Below are 16,326 nucleotides of genomic sequence, written 5' to 3'. Positions count from 1 at the left end.
AGGGCACCACAAATTTGAAATCTTGCAAACTTCTTGTCCTTAGCTCAGTGGAATCCAGAAAGTGATGCACATATATTTATGGTGGTAAAATTAAAAATAAGTAATAGAGTAAGGATATCCAATGATATTTTCTTTCAAGAATAAAAATGAAATTTTAAAGATAAAACAAAATTAAGAAATCTAAGAAAATTTATTGTCAGAAGACTTGCATTACATGAAATAATAAAGAAAGTACTTTGGGCTGAAGAAATATGATACCAGAGGCTAACAACAATCCTTAGGAGGGAATATGCAAACTGTAAGTATCTGGGTAAGTATAGGAAGTTCAAATTTTTTCTTTCTTTAAAATAAAGCAAGCATTACTGTCTTATGGGGGCTGTAATATTGGTGGTTGTTATAACATGGCAAAACTATAAAAAAGGAAGATGAGTGGTAATAAACAAACATTGGTGTTGCAAGGTTTCCACATCTTATGAAAAGTATTGCATGGTAAATTCTAAGTAGAGAGAAAGATTAAGGCCATATATTTTAATTCTGTGAGTATCTGCACATACAAAAAAATATTCAGAAAGACATCATTTTAAAGCCATTAGACAAAAGAAAATTGAATTTTAAAATGTTTTAAAAATTTCTAGATAGGCAGTGAAGAAGACAGAAAGAAAGAAGTGAAAACAGAGGTAAAAACAGAAAACAAGTAATTAACTAGTAGACCTAAAATCAACCATATTGATAATTACAATAAATATGAATGGACTAAATATTTCAACTCACAATCAGAAGTTAACAGAACAGATAAAACCAACACAATAACCAAAGCAACTACATGTGCTGTCTTAAAGGAGGAGAAGAAAGTAAGTAGATAAAAAAAAATCATGCACACAGAGAACATAAACAGCTTAATTATCCGATTTAATACCAAACTGACCCTTTTGCTAGTAATCACTTTCATTGTTTTCATCTCCAAATCCATCCTCCTATGGGTGGCTTCCTGGTACTGAAGGTAGACCCTTAAGAATTTCACTGCTGTGTTTGCTAAATTGTGTCAGTAGAGGGCGCTGCAGGGACACTGCAGGAGGGAAGGGCTTTTGTTCTTGGTTTGGTGCATTCTCTTTTGTTGGGTGATATGGGGTGGCCAGCTGTGTGAGTGCAGGACATCTATTGGTGATCACTCCCACTGAGTCTCATGGACCATGTCCTGGCAAGTTTGTGTTGGCATCCCAGCTGACCCTCCAGTGACCTTGGCAGGAACCTCCCTATGGAGTGTCAGCAGTGCCCTGGCCACACCTTGTGGAAAGTTTGGTGGTGCCTCCGAAGATGGCTTTCTAGTGAGTCCCAGAAGTGAGGTAGTGTCCTAGTGATGTCAGCAGTAACTTAGGGTGCTGTTTCCTGCTTGCCAGTTCCAGCATTTGGAGATTCCCTGCCTTCTAATGTGCCAAACTCATTCCTTGGGTTCCAAGGTCACAGCATCACACATAGGGTCCTCTTCAAAAATGTGTTACTACCTCTCAACCCAGGGGTAGTGGCTACTCCTAGATCTGCTACGCTTTCTTCTAGAGTTTTTTTTTTTTTTTTTACTGTGTATGTGCTACCAGGAATCGAACTCAGGGGACTCCACCACTGAGCCACATCCCCAGCCCTATTTTGTATTTTATTTAGAGACAGGGTCCCACTGAGTTACTAAGAACCTCACCTTTGCTGAGGCTGGCTTTGAACTTGAGATTCTCCTATCTCAGCCTCCCAAGCCGCTGGGATTACAGGTGTGCTTTACTCTTTGCCTCTTAGTAACAGATCCCCTGTTATGCAATGGAAAATTCTTTATATTAAATTTGCCCTGTTCAAATTCTACATAATTTCTAAACCCTGACAGACATAGATCCCAAGGCAATGAATTTTGTTGGGGGGGGAATAGTAAGCACTTTTTAATGACAGAAGTATACTCACCAGCAAGATGTAGAACAAAATTAAAGGAAAAAATAGATAACTGTCGTCATAGCTGGAGACATCAACACCCTTCTTTCAGTAACAAGGAAAGAAAAGCCAAGATATGAATTTTATGAACCACACTATCAGCCATGTTGAACCAATTGATATTAATAAAATACTACATTCTAACTACAAAACACTCATTCTTTTCATGTGTACCTGTTCATTTAAATAGACCATGTTTTGAGCCACAGTTAAAAAAAAACAATTAAACTGAAAGTGGCTGAAATCACATAGAGTATGCTCTCTGACCTCAGTGGAATTAAATTGAAGTCAATAGGAATAAAATACTTTGAAATATCTTAACAATTACTGATAAACTATATAACACATGGATCAAAATAGAAGTCATAAGGAGAAATTAGAAGCTATTTTGATCTGAATGGTAATAAAAATTCAACATATCAGATTTGTAGGATGGAACTAAAGCAATATTTACAGGGACTTATCACTTTAAATAAATAAAAAATGGTTAAAAAATAACATTCTTTGGTTGTATCTTAAGAAGCCACCAAAAGAACAGCAAAGTAAATACAAAGTTAGTAGAAAAAAAATTTCGAATAAAGGAAAGATCAAATTGTCAAATAATGAAGAATATTAGCAAAGCTTAAAGTTGGTTCTTTGAAAAGATTGAAAAATAGTAAAACTCTAGCTAAACTGATCAAAAACAGTGAGCAAATACAAAGTACTGATATCAGGCATAGAAGAGAGATTATTACTGCTGATTATATTGCACGGGTTCTGTGTTTAGGATTGGGGTCTCTGATAAACTTCATGACTGTGGCATGCTTGGTGGCTAGGAAGCTTTTGTGCAAAGGCACAGATATCCTGGTGCTAGGAAGTTTCTGTGCAGACACAGAATGCCTGGCTGCTAGGAAACTTCTGTGTAAAGACACAGGATGCCTGGCTGCTGTAGCAATGTCCTACTCGAGGAAGCTCTGTGTTAGAGTCTTATCAGCTTGAAACTTCATCTCAGTCACCACAGCTCCTGGGAATATGGGGACTCTCTTGTTAGAAAACAACAAGGTTGCACTGAACCTAAACTTATCCACTTAACAGTAACTTTATTCAATGGGCTTTCTTGAGAGCTACACAAAGCTTCTAACATTGCACATTGCAATGAGTATGTAACTGAGGAATAAGCTTCATGATGTTGCTAAGTCTGCAACATGCCTACTAATACAATGAACAGTATGTACTAATGATGCCAATGACCTAAAGGAACCTATTGATATAAATAAAGCTTGGCAGCTTGGCCTCTCTGCCATTCTGCCATCTTTCTTTCCTTCCTCTGCATCTTGTCTCTGTGTCTCCCTTGTTATTTTCCCTTACACTATATAGACATTTATATTACAAGAGAGGAAAATATCAATAACCTCATGCCACATATTCAACAAATTACAAATTCAACAAATTCCATGAAAAATACAACAATTGTCAAAACTGACACAAGACATGTATAACTAATTAGAACAAATTAGAAAAAAAAACTGACACAGTGGGGGGGGGGAGAAAATCTGAATAGCACTATGTCTAATAAGAAATTGAATCATTATCAAATTTTCCTACACAGAAGACTTCAGACCTGAAAGATTTTGCTGGTGAATTCTATTATTAGTCTAAGAATAAACAAAACCCTATCAGATACTGAAGGAAGAGATTAAATCAATCAAATTATTTCAGAAAATAGAGAAGAAAAAATTTCCCAACTCATTTTATGAATACTACATAACCAAAACACCAAAACCTGAAACACACTTTTGAAAAGTAGGATAATCTCCATATGGTCATACATGCAAAAGTACTTAAGATTAGCAAAATAAAACTATATGAAAAAGCATACTTCATTGTGATCAAGTGAGTTTTTCTGTTTTTTTTTTTGGGGGGGAGAGGGTACCAGATATTGAACTCAGGGACACTCAACCCCTGAGCCACATCCCCAGCCTTATTTTGTATTTTATTTAGATACAGGGTCTCACTGAGTTGCTTAGTGCTTCACTTTTGCTGAGGCTGGCTTTCAACTTGAAATCCTCCTGATTCAGCCTCCCAAGTTGCTGGGATTATATGCATGCGCCACCTCGCCTGGCCTCAAGTAGGTTTTACTCCTACCGTGGGAGATTGTTTTATCATTCAAAATTAATTTTTATATTAACAAAATATAGAAAATCATATGATCATTCAAAGGATGCAGAAATTTTCAAAATTCAATACCCATTTATGTCAAAACAAATTCCCAGAAACTTAGGATCAGATGAAATTTCTATAACTAGATAAAGGACTCCTTCAGAAATCGTACAACAAATGTCATACCTACTGTTGAACTAAGGAACACTTTACTTTGGATGACAAGGCAAAGAAGAAGCAAAAAAAAAAAAAGAACAGGATATCAGATTGAAGTAAAACCATTTCTAAAGTTTATACAATCATTTATGTAGAAAAATCCATATTTTAGACCTAACAAGTAAGTTTATTAAGATAGTAGGGTTCAATATTAATGTGCAAAAATCACTTGTAGTTCTACATTTTAGTAGTAAATATGTAAATATTTTAGTAACAAAAAACAGCACGGTATTGGCACCAAAACAGACTCGTAGACCAATGGTACAGAATAGAGGACACAGAGACTAACCCACCCAATTACAATTATCTTATATTAGACAAAGGTGCCAAGAACATGCATTGGAGAAAAGATAGCCTCTTCAACAAACAGTGCTGGGAAAACTGGAAATCCATATGCGACAAAATGAAATTAAACCCCTATCTCTCACCATGCACAAAACTCAACTCAAAATGGATCAAGAACCTAGGAATTAAACCAGAGACTCTGCCTCTAATAGAAGAAAAAGTAGGCCCTAATCTTCATCATGTGGGATTAGGCCCCTACTTCCTTAATAAGACTCTTATAGCGCAAGAATTAAAACCAAGAATCAATAAATGGGATGGATTCAAGCTAAAAAGTTTCTTCTCAGCAAAAGAAACAATCTCTGAGGTGAATAGAGAGCCTACATCTTGGGAGCAAATTTTTACTCCTCACAGATCAGATAGAGCACTGATCTCTAGGGCATATAAAGAACTCAAAAAGCTAAACACCAAAAAACCCAAATAACCCAATCAATAAATGGGCCAAGGACCTGAATAGACACTTCTCAGAAGAGGATATACAATCAATCAACAAACATATGAAAAAATGTTCATCATCTCTAGCAATTAGAGAAATGCAAATCAAAACTACTCTAAGATATCATCTCACTCCAGTCAGAATGGCAGCTATTACGAAGACAAGCAACAATAAGTGTTGGTGAGGATGAGGGAAAAAAAGTACACTCATACATTGCTGGTGGGACTGCAAATTAGTGCAGCCAATATGGAAAGCAGTATGGAGATTCCTTGGAAAACTGGGAATGGAACCACCATTTGACCCAGCTATCCCTCTCCCCGGTCTATACTCAAAGGACTTAAAAACAGCATACTACAGGGACACAGCCACATCAATATTTATAGCAGTACAACTCACAATAGCTAAACTCTGGAACCAACCTAGACGCCCTTCAGTAGATGAACGGATAAAAAAAAGTATGGCATATATACACAATGGAATATTACTCAGCAGTAAAAGAGAATAAAATCATGGCATTTGCAGGTAAATGGATGAAGTTGGAGAAAGTAATGCTAAGTGAAATTAGCCAATCCCCAAAAAACAAATCCTGAATGTTTTCTCTGATATAAGGAGACTTATTCATAGTGGGGTAGGATGGGGAAGCATGGGAGAAATAGAAAAACTCCAGATAGAGCAGAGAGGTGGGAGGGAAAGGGAGGGGGCAGGGGTTAGCAAGGATGGTGGAATGTGATGGACATCATTATCCAATGTACATGTATAAAGACATGAACTGGTGTGAACATACTTATATACAACCAGAGATATGAAAAATTGTACTTTATATGTCTAATAAGAATTGTAATGCATTCTGCTATTATTTATTTTAAAAACAATTAAAAATAAAAAAATAAATATTTTATTTATAATACTGTTATAAAACAAAATTATTTGGAATAAATGTGACAAAAGGTTGAAAATTTCTATATTGAAAGTATAAAACATTACTGAGTGAAATTAAAATAGATCTAAATAAATGGACCAAGTTCAATTTCTTAAGAAATCAACTCATTTTAAATTGATCTAAAGATTTAACACAATCAAATTCTCAGGAGGAATTTTTTTATATGCTATTTTTTTTTGTGGGGGTGTACTGAGGATTGAATGCAGGGGTGCTTAACTACTGAGCCACATCACCAGCACTTTTTATTTTGTATTTAGAGACAGGGTATCACTAAGTTGCTTAGAGTCTCACCAAATTGCTGAGGCTGACTTCGAACTCCCTATCCTCCTGCCTCAGCCTTCCAAACTGCTGGGATTGTAGGCCTACACCCTGACTCCCTACAACAAGCTATTCTTAAATATGTGTGAAAATGCAAGAAGATATAAAGAAATCCTGAATGCAAAGTTGGAGTACAACACTGCTAGATTTCAAGACTTACTAGCAAGCTATGAATATTCAAGACAGTGTACTCTTGACACAAAGATCAAGAAAGAGCTCCACAGTATAGAACAGAGGGGTAGAAATAGAATTCTACTTACGCATTTTTTTTTTCAGGTAAGACATTAAATCAATCCAATAGGGGATTTTTTTCATTATTATGGTAAAATACACATAGATAAAATTTACTATTGACCATTTAAAATGGTAGTTCAAGAATTATCCATCCTCATAATTATCTTCATCTCACAAATGAAAACTCTATATCCACTAAACCATACCTTCCCATATCCCCTCCCCTTAGTCCCTGGCAAACCACTGTTCTGCTTTTGTCTCTGATTCTGAGAACTCCAAGTGCCTCATAGAAGTGGAATCCTACAGTACTTATCTTTTGTCATTGGCTTATTCCACTTAGCACAATGTCATCAAGCTCCATCCATGTTGTAGTTTGTGGCAGAATCTCCTTCCTTTTTAAGGCGGAATACTATTCCACTGTGTAAACCCCACTTTGCGTATCCATTCACCAGCTGTTGGGCTCTTGGATTGATTGCGATTGCACATTTTAACTAATATGAATAATGCTGTTATTTATCCTAGTTGTACAAATACCTCTTTGCAACCATGTTTGATTTTTTTTTGAGTATATACTCAGAAGTGGAATTATGGCTCATATGGTAATCCTATTGCATAATTTTTTTGAGGAACTTCCATATGGCTGTACTATTTTACATTTCCATTGATAGGGTTCCAATTTTTCTACTTCTTCCTCAACCAACACTTGTCATTTTCTTTCCTTCCTTTCTTTTTTTCTTTCTTTTGTTAGTAATCAAAAGGGAAATTGATTTAAATAAATGTGCTAATATAACCAAATATCTGTACCAAACAAGAAAACATGACAATCAACATTTACCTTTCACAATGTATAATATTTAGTATAGAAGAAAGATCATATGATTTTTCATTCAAGGAATGAAATGATTTATTCAAGTGAATCATGGAACTTCTCTGTGAGTACCCATATTCATCTGACTAGTAAAGCTTAGTACCAGATCAAGACTTCAGTAGCAAATGGTAAATCAGACTTGGAGGCCACCTGTTTCCCTCTTCTATCCTGTGTAGTTTGTAGACCTTAGGGTCTCATCTTTGAGTTCTGTCTAATCACCTTCTTCATTGCTGAGCCACCAGGGCCCAGGAACATCTGGTCCAGCAGACACGCTGTAAATCTTTGAGGGCTGATTAAAGCCTAAACCCCTGATGGAGCCCTCCCACAATATTCTGCACCCACCTTGTGTTCAACGTGCTTCTTTGGCCTCCTCTGAAAGGAGCATGGTTTTCAAGTCTTATTCATAGAAATCATGACCAAATTATGAAAGAGAAAGAAAAAGTCATTAAACACTTGTACACTGGAACAAAAGTCATTTTTTTAACCTGAAGAGCCCCAAAGACATATTAATTAAAAATAAAATAAAATAATTTGGTTTAAAATTATCATAATTTTTCCTCTGATTCTATTTGAGACAGTTATAAAATATCCAATTTTCTTATCTTTAAAATTAAGCGATGTGATGTGTGTGTCATCAAATTTTATCTAAGATGTGCTATAGTTAGTGGTGAGAGAGGACGTGAAGGAGCTAGCCTGGCTGATGAACTAGAGAAAAGTGCGGACAGAAGAGTAGGGGGAGAGAGGAAGGCAAAGGGTAAGGAGGCATTCAGGAGACAGAGCCTGCCTAGGGCTGTTTTGTAGCCTCTAGATGGCCAGATTCTGCCCTGGAGGGGCCTGCTTCTTCCTTAGGTGGGGTTGCATGATGCTCCCAAGGTGATCCCATTCCCATAAATATGATGTCCCACGTTTAAAGATCTAGTCTCAGGTTAGACAAAAGCCTTTGTTTTGTGGACATAGTGGAGAGCCTGACATCACAAAAAATAACATTGCAAAATACTGAGGAGAACCTCAGAAAAAAAAAAAAGGAGAAAACACCATCTAGCCACCAGAACCACTGACCCTATGTCTGCTAAGCCTGGGCCCTCAGAGTTGGTGCACAACAGGAACTCTGTCTAATGACCTGGTGTCCTGGTGTCCCGCCATCTTTGTTAAGCCCAGGTTCCTTATATATCCACCACTTTATTTCCTGCCATATGGGTCTGTCTTCAGGCATCCCTGTCACCTTCCCAATTGAGGTCCCTCACATAGACTCTTCTGGTTTTTGGAGTAACTTATACTCAGTTATTCCCCCATCTCTTTCTGACAGTCCTTATCTACCAATACTGACAGATATAAGGACTTCACAAGCACTGACTGGAGGCATTTGATGATTTGGTTGGAACCCTTTATCATAGGACTTATCAATCAAGGACACATTGGAGAACTGACCAGAATGTGATTAATAATTACACATGGACGGCAGGCATACAGAGACTATACTGGATTGGATATATGGTCACTCTAGCTATAGACACGCACTAAAAAGATACTCCCACCTTAAACAGCAGCATTTCAATTTGTAGTAAAAATTATCAATCAGTAATGAGTTTCTTTTCTTCTAGGACAAATATAAAAAAGATAAACAGAGGGCGAAAGGTTTACACATGCAATTCTTCAGGAGAATGAGAAGAAAAGGAAAAAGAGATCAAATGGGGGGAGAATGAAAGTGAGGTAAGTAAGAGTCTGCAGGCACTGGAGTAGATGTTCATGGCTTAGGTTTTTTTTTTTTGGTATTAATACAAAAATACTTGTTCCTTGAAATGTTAATTGCTCTATATCCTTAGCTCTGAGAGGAACATTTTTCACATTTAATGATTCTGATATATTAATGTATATTATAAGGGATGCCAGAAAGAACCCTGTAGCTCCTAGAAAGTGGAATAACTTGTGACAGAGTTGTTCCTGCCTGTACACTTATGAACTTGGCAATGTGTAGAGTTGGGTGAGCTAGTTGCATTGGTAGCTCCATATATGGATGAATTTTACACTCAATTTAGATATATAATAATTGCTCAAAACGTCCTTGGAAAGGTTGTACTATGATGTCACACTATAGCGAAAAGTTAATACCTGCAGAGGATGACCTACATGAACCAAGAAGTGCAATTAAATGCATTGGAAACCACCAGATATCTTCAAGTGGGTCACCGATTTCTCAAGTCTTAACAGATGTTGATAGGCCATGTTTCAAGACCTACAACTTAGGCACTGTGGTCTTTCTGTCAGAAGCTAAGGCTGAATTTTAACACAAATTGTTTGACCTCTAGAGATAATTAGTTCAATGAAAGAAAGAGCAAATAAGAACGATGGGTTGAACCATGTAGGATGATATAGATCAAACTGTGGTCTTCTTCCTTCTGCCTTGAAATCACACCATCAATTATAAAGGCCTTAACAAGGAGACGGATGAGAACTAGGTTCATCCCATGATGCAGAGTGTGACCACTGATGGTCAAATGGGTTCAGAGGAATCCTAAGTGCTTAAACAAATTACACTCAAGATTTTGCTGGTGATATTTAAAATGATGGTGAATACATTAATGTTGTTGAGTATGATTTTTTAGAGGTAATTTGCACTTTTATATCCCATATTTTCCTACTAATACTGTTAGTGAATTAACAATACTTTTCATAATTGATCCTTTCAGTTAATGAAGTGGATTGTTGCTAGGACCTCGACTGCCTTACTCCTGATTTTTGGTGGCTTCATCAACAAATGGTCAACCCAAGTTGTATACCCCAGTGGGCAAGAGTTACAGCTAACACCCTATAATTTCAAGAACTGAACAAGGAAACCAGGCTTCTGGTTCATACACGTTAGTGACCAAGAACTAGGTTTAGTTCTGAGAAGAAAGATTTATTCCCCTGATATTGGTATACATCTTCAGATAGATAATTAGTGGTTTAACAGAATAATATATAATGGTTTAATTTGTATAACATTCATGTCACATCAATATAGAAAATTTAAAATTAACCAAGTATAAATTATCGAGTGGCTATTAGAATATTTAATATCAAGAGAAAATGCCAGTTGAGAAAAGATACTTTTTCTTTAACACATTAGATTCAAGTGTAGTAAAGCATTCATTTGCTGCTAAAATGATTTCTTTTAGATTTTTGGAGTCTCACACTCGAATGTTAGAATCCACCAGACCACTCAAAAGGTTGAGGAAAGAGTAAGACACAGCATCTAAAAGGGTAATCATTTTTGGTACTAACCCTATTATCTTTCTATTCTTTTATAGAATGTCTGCAGAAATACTTGTGTTGAGATAACAGACACATCATTCCATCTTGCTTTCCATAAAAGTAAAACTGATTTCATGTGAGGTTAACACATCAATTTTCTGTTACATTAATAACTACTGAAACATTTAATGCTAGCAATAGAACTGGGTTAAATAATATGATAAAAATTGTAAATAATTTCCTGCAGGTGTGCTGAGAAACACAACTGACATGTTTCTCACAACTTATTTCAGAGAGCACGTAGGGATTTTAAGATTTGTGAAATGTTTTTCAAGTTGAAATTCTGATATTTTTTATGTTAAAGAATGAAAAGATCTTGTATATAGCATGTTTTCAACAATGTGCCACAATCCAAAAGTGATTGCATTGTACTTGGATGGGAAAATTAGAAATGGAATTGGCTTAGAACCAAAAGTAAAAATAGTAAGGCATTTGTGATGTGTGCTGATGTGGAAGTGGGATGGGATGGAGGACTATGTGAAGAAATTGGTGGAAGGCACATATTGACTTTATTTTCTGAACCAAAAATCAAAGCATGAGGTCTGTGACTCCAAATATAACAATGGGAACAACAGAGCAGATAATCATGGTGCCCCAGAAATTGAAAAGTTTTTCCTCCAGGAGTGCATACAGAGGTAGTGAAATACTGACAAAGGTGCTAAGATGGGGAAAAGAAGACTACAAAAAGAACCAATTACTGTAAAGTAAATGATATTTTTCAAACTTCTTTTTCCCCCTCCAAATTATTGCCAGTAGTACAGGCAAAATGTGTGGGTATGAAAAAAAATGTGTTATGTTAACTGTGTCTTTGAGAGTATTTATTATTCCCAATCTGCACTTACGTATCAAGAAATATTTTGCACTAAAAGCCAGAAACAACTCAGTCTCCGGAATGAACACTTTTCTTCATAGAAGAAACAGGAGTTTCTTATCACACACCTGTAGGTACTGTGCTTCCCAATAACCACAACTCCAAATCAATCTTCCCTCACAAAAAACAAAACGGCATCCCATTCCACAACAACTCTGAAGAAGAGGCCGGAATAGATAACATGTTTGAAAGTACGTTCCATTCTTCCATGAGAATGTAGCTTATGTGACAGTCATAAATGTTTTCAGGAAGTTTTTTAAATAACTCATTTTAGCATTTACCCTTTGATTTTGTTTCAATCTGGGACAAACTCTGAATCTTGTCACCAACATTTCAATAACATATCACACCAAAGCAGTTACAGAAGCAATTTCATTACTGAACATAAGGTATACCTCCAGTGTGAATACTGATTACTTTTGATTAGGACACAAAGAAGCAGTGATTATTTTTTCAGACTTATTTGACAATTTGTAACAGGATTCCTTGGAACATAAAAATTCTGTACATAATTTAAATTTTCTTTATACCTCATGAACAATTATTTTAGTACATCTCTTTAGATATGCAATTGTGGGCTGGGGGTCAGTGGAGTATACCTCTAAAGATGTTGATTAAATTAACTTAAATTTGGCCTGAGGTCCCCTCTGTGGTTCAGTAATAAACTGCAACCTAGCTTAGTACTTAAACTAAAGATGTAATTTAGGAATACACTTTTTAAAACAAATAGCTAAGTTGCAGCCAATTAAGGCAACTGAGCTTCAGTCAGACCCAGGCATCTGATTCCAGTAAGGTAAACACAGAGTTATAATCAATTAAGTGCTCTACTTTATTTGTTTTCTACATATAAAAAATTGTCTGACTGCATTGCTGGATGGAGTTCTTAGAACCTGCTCTGATTCTAGAGTCATAAATGAAAGGCAACTAAGATCTTAAACTCAATGTCTCATGAGAGTGTGTAGTACACCTGTACACCTAGACTATGTACTAGATACGGGGATGGACAGAACTTCAAAGACTTTGGGGGTAGGTTTGAGAATCACAAATACAAAATAACCCAAAGCGAAAAGAAAAAAAAAACTAACCAGTCAAGCTCTCACCCTAATTTGGCTCATTACCAAAGATGATAAATAGAAGGAAAAGAACCATATCACTCACCTATATAACATGAAATCTGGGTAGATGGATCTGAGGCTAATCCAAGTTCAATCGAAGAGCACTCTGTAAAGAGAGAAAACAAAGGATTGTTATCTCTTCTGGATAAGTGGAAATAATTGTGAGCAAGGAATACAGTTTACCACGTGCCAACAGAACTGTACTGGAAGGCAGACTTGGGTGTGGATTGGGCAGGGAAAGGGAGAGTACATGTCAGAGCTGCCTTGCATCTACTTTAGCCACAAATCTGAGCACCTATCTTACAGTGGTCCTTCCTGGGGCCTTTAAAACTGCTCTCATAAAAAAATAACTGACATGGTTTTGATTAAAACCCTCTAACAGACCATTACATGCATTTTTTTTCCTGTTGGTTTTTCTAAAATGCACATCTTGTCAAATTACTCCTCTGCTTAAAATGGGTTTCTACTTTGAAGGTCAAGGCAGAACACCACATAGGTTTAAAGGCTCTTTAGGACCTGATTTCAGCCTCCTTGCCTTCCCAGCTTGCTCCCTTCTTCCCAGCCATGCTAACTCATCTGCATCTCCAGAAAGTCACACGATTGCCCTTACCCACAGACCTTTTCAAAAGAAAAACTATTGTTGCATTATAATTATCCATAACTGTGGGGTTCATTATCCATATTAGTATACACACATAACATAAAGTGATCAATTGCATTCTCTAGTTACTTCCTCTCCCTTCCCTCTTCCTTCTCCCAACCTTCTTGTTCTACTCTACTCATCTCCCTTCTGTTATTATTATTTTATTATTATTTATGTCAATTAGTATATTTCAATTAAATACACAAGTGAGATTCATTGCAATATGTTCATCCATGGAATAGGATAATTTGGTAGATGTTTCCACCAGTAATTTCCTATGCCCAATCCTCCTCCCTGCCTCTTGATCCCTTTCCTTTACTTTGTTGGTCTCCCTTCTATTTTCATAAGATCACCCTTTTATATTTCTTTCTTTTTCTCTTTCTAACTTGTGCATAGTAGAGAAAATATTCAACCCTTGACTTTCTGAGTCTAGCTTATTTCACTTAGCATGATGTTCCCTAGTTGTATCCATTTATCAGCAAATAACATAATTTCATTCTTCTTTATAGCTGAGTAAAAGTCCATTATGTATGTGTGTGTATATATATATATATATATATACACACACACACACACACACACACACACACCACGTTTTCTTTATCCGTTCATTTGTTGATGAGCATTTGGGCTGGTTCCATAACTTAGCTATCATGAATTGTGCTGCTATAGGCACTGGTATTCATGAATCACTAAAGTATGCTGATTTTTGTTCCTTTGGATAAATACCAAGGAGTGTGGGATAGCTGGGTCATATGACAGTTGTATTCCTATTCTTTTAAGGAATCTCCATATTGCTTTTCAATGTGGTTGCACTAATTTGTGTACCAACAATGTGTGAGTGTACCTTTCCTCGTATATTCTTGACAGCATTTATTCTTATTCTTGGTGATTGCCGTGCTGACTGGCAGGAGATAAAATCTCAGTGCAGATTTTTTTTGTGGGTGTGTGTTCAGTTTTTTGAGTTCTTTATATATTCTGGATATTAATCCCCCATTGCAAGTGTAGATGATAAATATTTTCTCCCATCCTGTAGTCTCTTGTCATGTTCTTGTTTCCATTTCTGCGCAAAAACTTTTTTAATTTGATACCATCTCACTTATTGATTCTTGGTTTTATTTCTTACTTTAGGAAGTTTATTAATGAAGTCAGTGCCAGCACCGCCAATATGTTGGAATGTTGACCCTATATTTTCTTTTAGTAGTTGCAATGCTTCTGATCTAATTCCTAGGTCTTTCATCTACTTTGAAGTGACTTTTGTGCAGGGTGAGAGAAAGGGATGTAATTTCATTCTTCTACATACAGATATCCAGTTTTCCCAACACCATTTGTCAAAAAGACTATCTTTTCACTAATGTATATTTTTTGCACCTCTGTCTATGATCAGATAGATGACTGCACTTTATGTGGGTCTATATCATCCACAGGCCTCTGAGTATGAGACCCCCCAATCTAGAAAATAATGGCTCTGATGTTTCACAAAACCTCTCACCATCCTGACCCCATTCATGCCCAGGGTTCATTCAGTTATCACCATTCCTGAAAAGCTACCCTGATCATCTACCACAATCCTTGCTCTCACTATTTCTAATTTTGCTTTAGCATTTATCAGCCTAGGTCGTGACAATTTACTAAATGATCTTGTCCTTATTGTTTGGTGTTGTTATATGTCTTATTTGGTGTTATATTGTCAGCACCTAGTAAGGTTCTTGACACACAAGAGGTTCTCAATAAGGGTCTGATGCATAAGTACACTGACTGACTGAATTAGCACCACAGAGCAAGTGAATAATTTAGTCACTATTTATCAAGCATGTACATGCCAAGCACAGAGTGAAACTCATTACAAATATTTGCTCTCTATTCTTTTTGCCCAGATTCTGTCTTCCTATGGACTAATGACTTGTCTTGATTCTTTAAACACATTCTGTTCTTAAGACATTCATCCATCAGTCTTCCAGTTTGGTCTCCTGGTATTTAATGATAAAAATTGGAGTTTGCCTAACAAGGCCCGAGTTGACTTTCTTGAACTCAACTCTCATGTGACCATTAAAGTCCAGCAGAATTTGTCTTCATTTTGAGTGAGGCCTTCTTCTCTTTCTTCATAAGAACTTTGAAGCTATAAAAGTCCAGTGGGTTATGTGGTTTAGTTAAGCTATTTAGTTGGTTTAAGAGGTTGGAAAACTAAAACCCATGAGATAAATCTTGCCTACCATGTGTTTTGATAAAGTTTTATTAGAATACAGTCATAGCTCCTTATTAACTTGTTGTCTTTGGTCACTTTTATGTCACAGCAGCAGAGATCGATAACTGGAACATAAATGGGATGACTTCCAAGGCCGCAAATATGTATAACCTGGTCCTTTACAGAAAAATTTTGCAATCCCTGGTCTAGATCACCTACTGTTCTAAAGATGGCACCTCCCTATACCATATTCCTTATAGATGGTTATTTAGTCTTTTCATTGAGAAGAAAATTTTAACTCTTGAAAAAATTATTTTTCATGTTGGAAGACTGAACATAGAAAGATTTCCCTTATGTTAAAATTTAATCTATATATTATAAAGGCTTAAAACATGACTAAAAGAAAAAACATCAAAATGTTGACTTCCTTATGTCACTGCTGTGTTTGAAGTATAGTTGTTTTGCTATGTTTTACTTCCTTTCTTTTTCTCTCTCTCTCCACACACACAGACACACACAGACACCTCTCTCTCTCTCTCTCTCTCTCTCTCTCTATATATATATATATATATATATACACATTATTATTAAAATAATGTAATATGTATACATATTACATTTTACATTATTTTAGTGAATGAACACTGCTTCTTTGAATGGAAATAATAAATGGAAATACTGTTATCTATTTGTCTTAGATCTGTCTATCCATCTGTGCTCATTATAGAGATTATAGAACTTTTTCCATGAGTTTCTCTGT

General features: G+C 36.1%; 1 protein-coding gene across 15 annotated transcripts in view; it reads right to left on the bottom strand.

Annotated features, from left to right (window-relative positions):
- Window positions 1-16,326, bottom strand: part of Tenm4 (teneurin transmembrane protein 4) — a 2,842,490-nt gene that overhangs the window by 981,794 nt on the left and 1,844,370 nt on the right. For all 15 annotated transcript variants that reach the window (XM_048789141.1, XM_048789145.1, XM_048789157.1 and 12 more), the window contains one exon: window positions 12,782-12,844. The gene's annotated coding sequence lies outside the window, so the exon portion shown is untranslated. The remainder of the gene's footprint in view (window positions 1-12,781; window positions 12,845-16,326) is intronic.

Source organism: Marmota marmota, unplaced genomic scaffold, assembly GCF_001458135.2.
Source record: "Marmota marmota marmota unplaced genomic scaffold, marMar, whole genome shotgun sequence".
Taxonomy (NCBI): domain Eukaryota; kingdom Metazoa; phylum Chordata; class Mammalia; order Rodentia; family Sciuridae; genus Marmota; species Marmota marmota.
The sequence above is the reverse complement of the archived record's forward strand: the minus strand, read 5'-3'. Positions and strand labels throughout refer to the sequence as shown.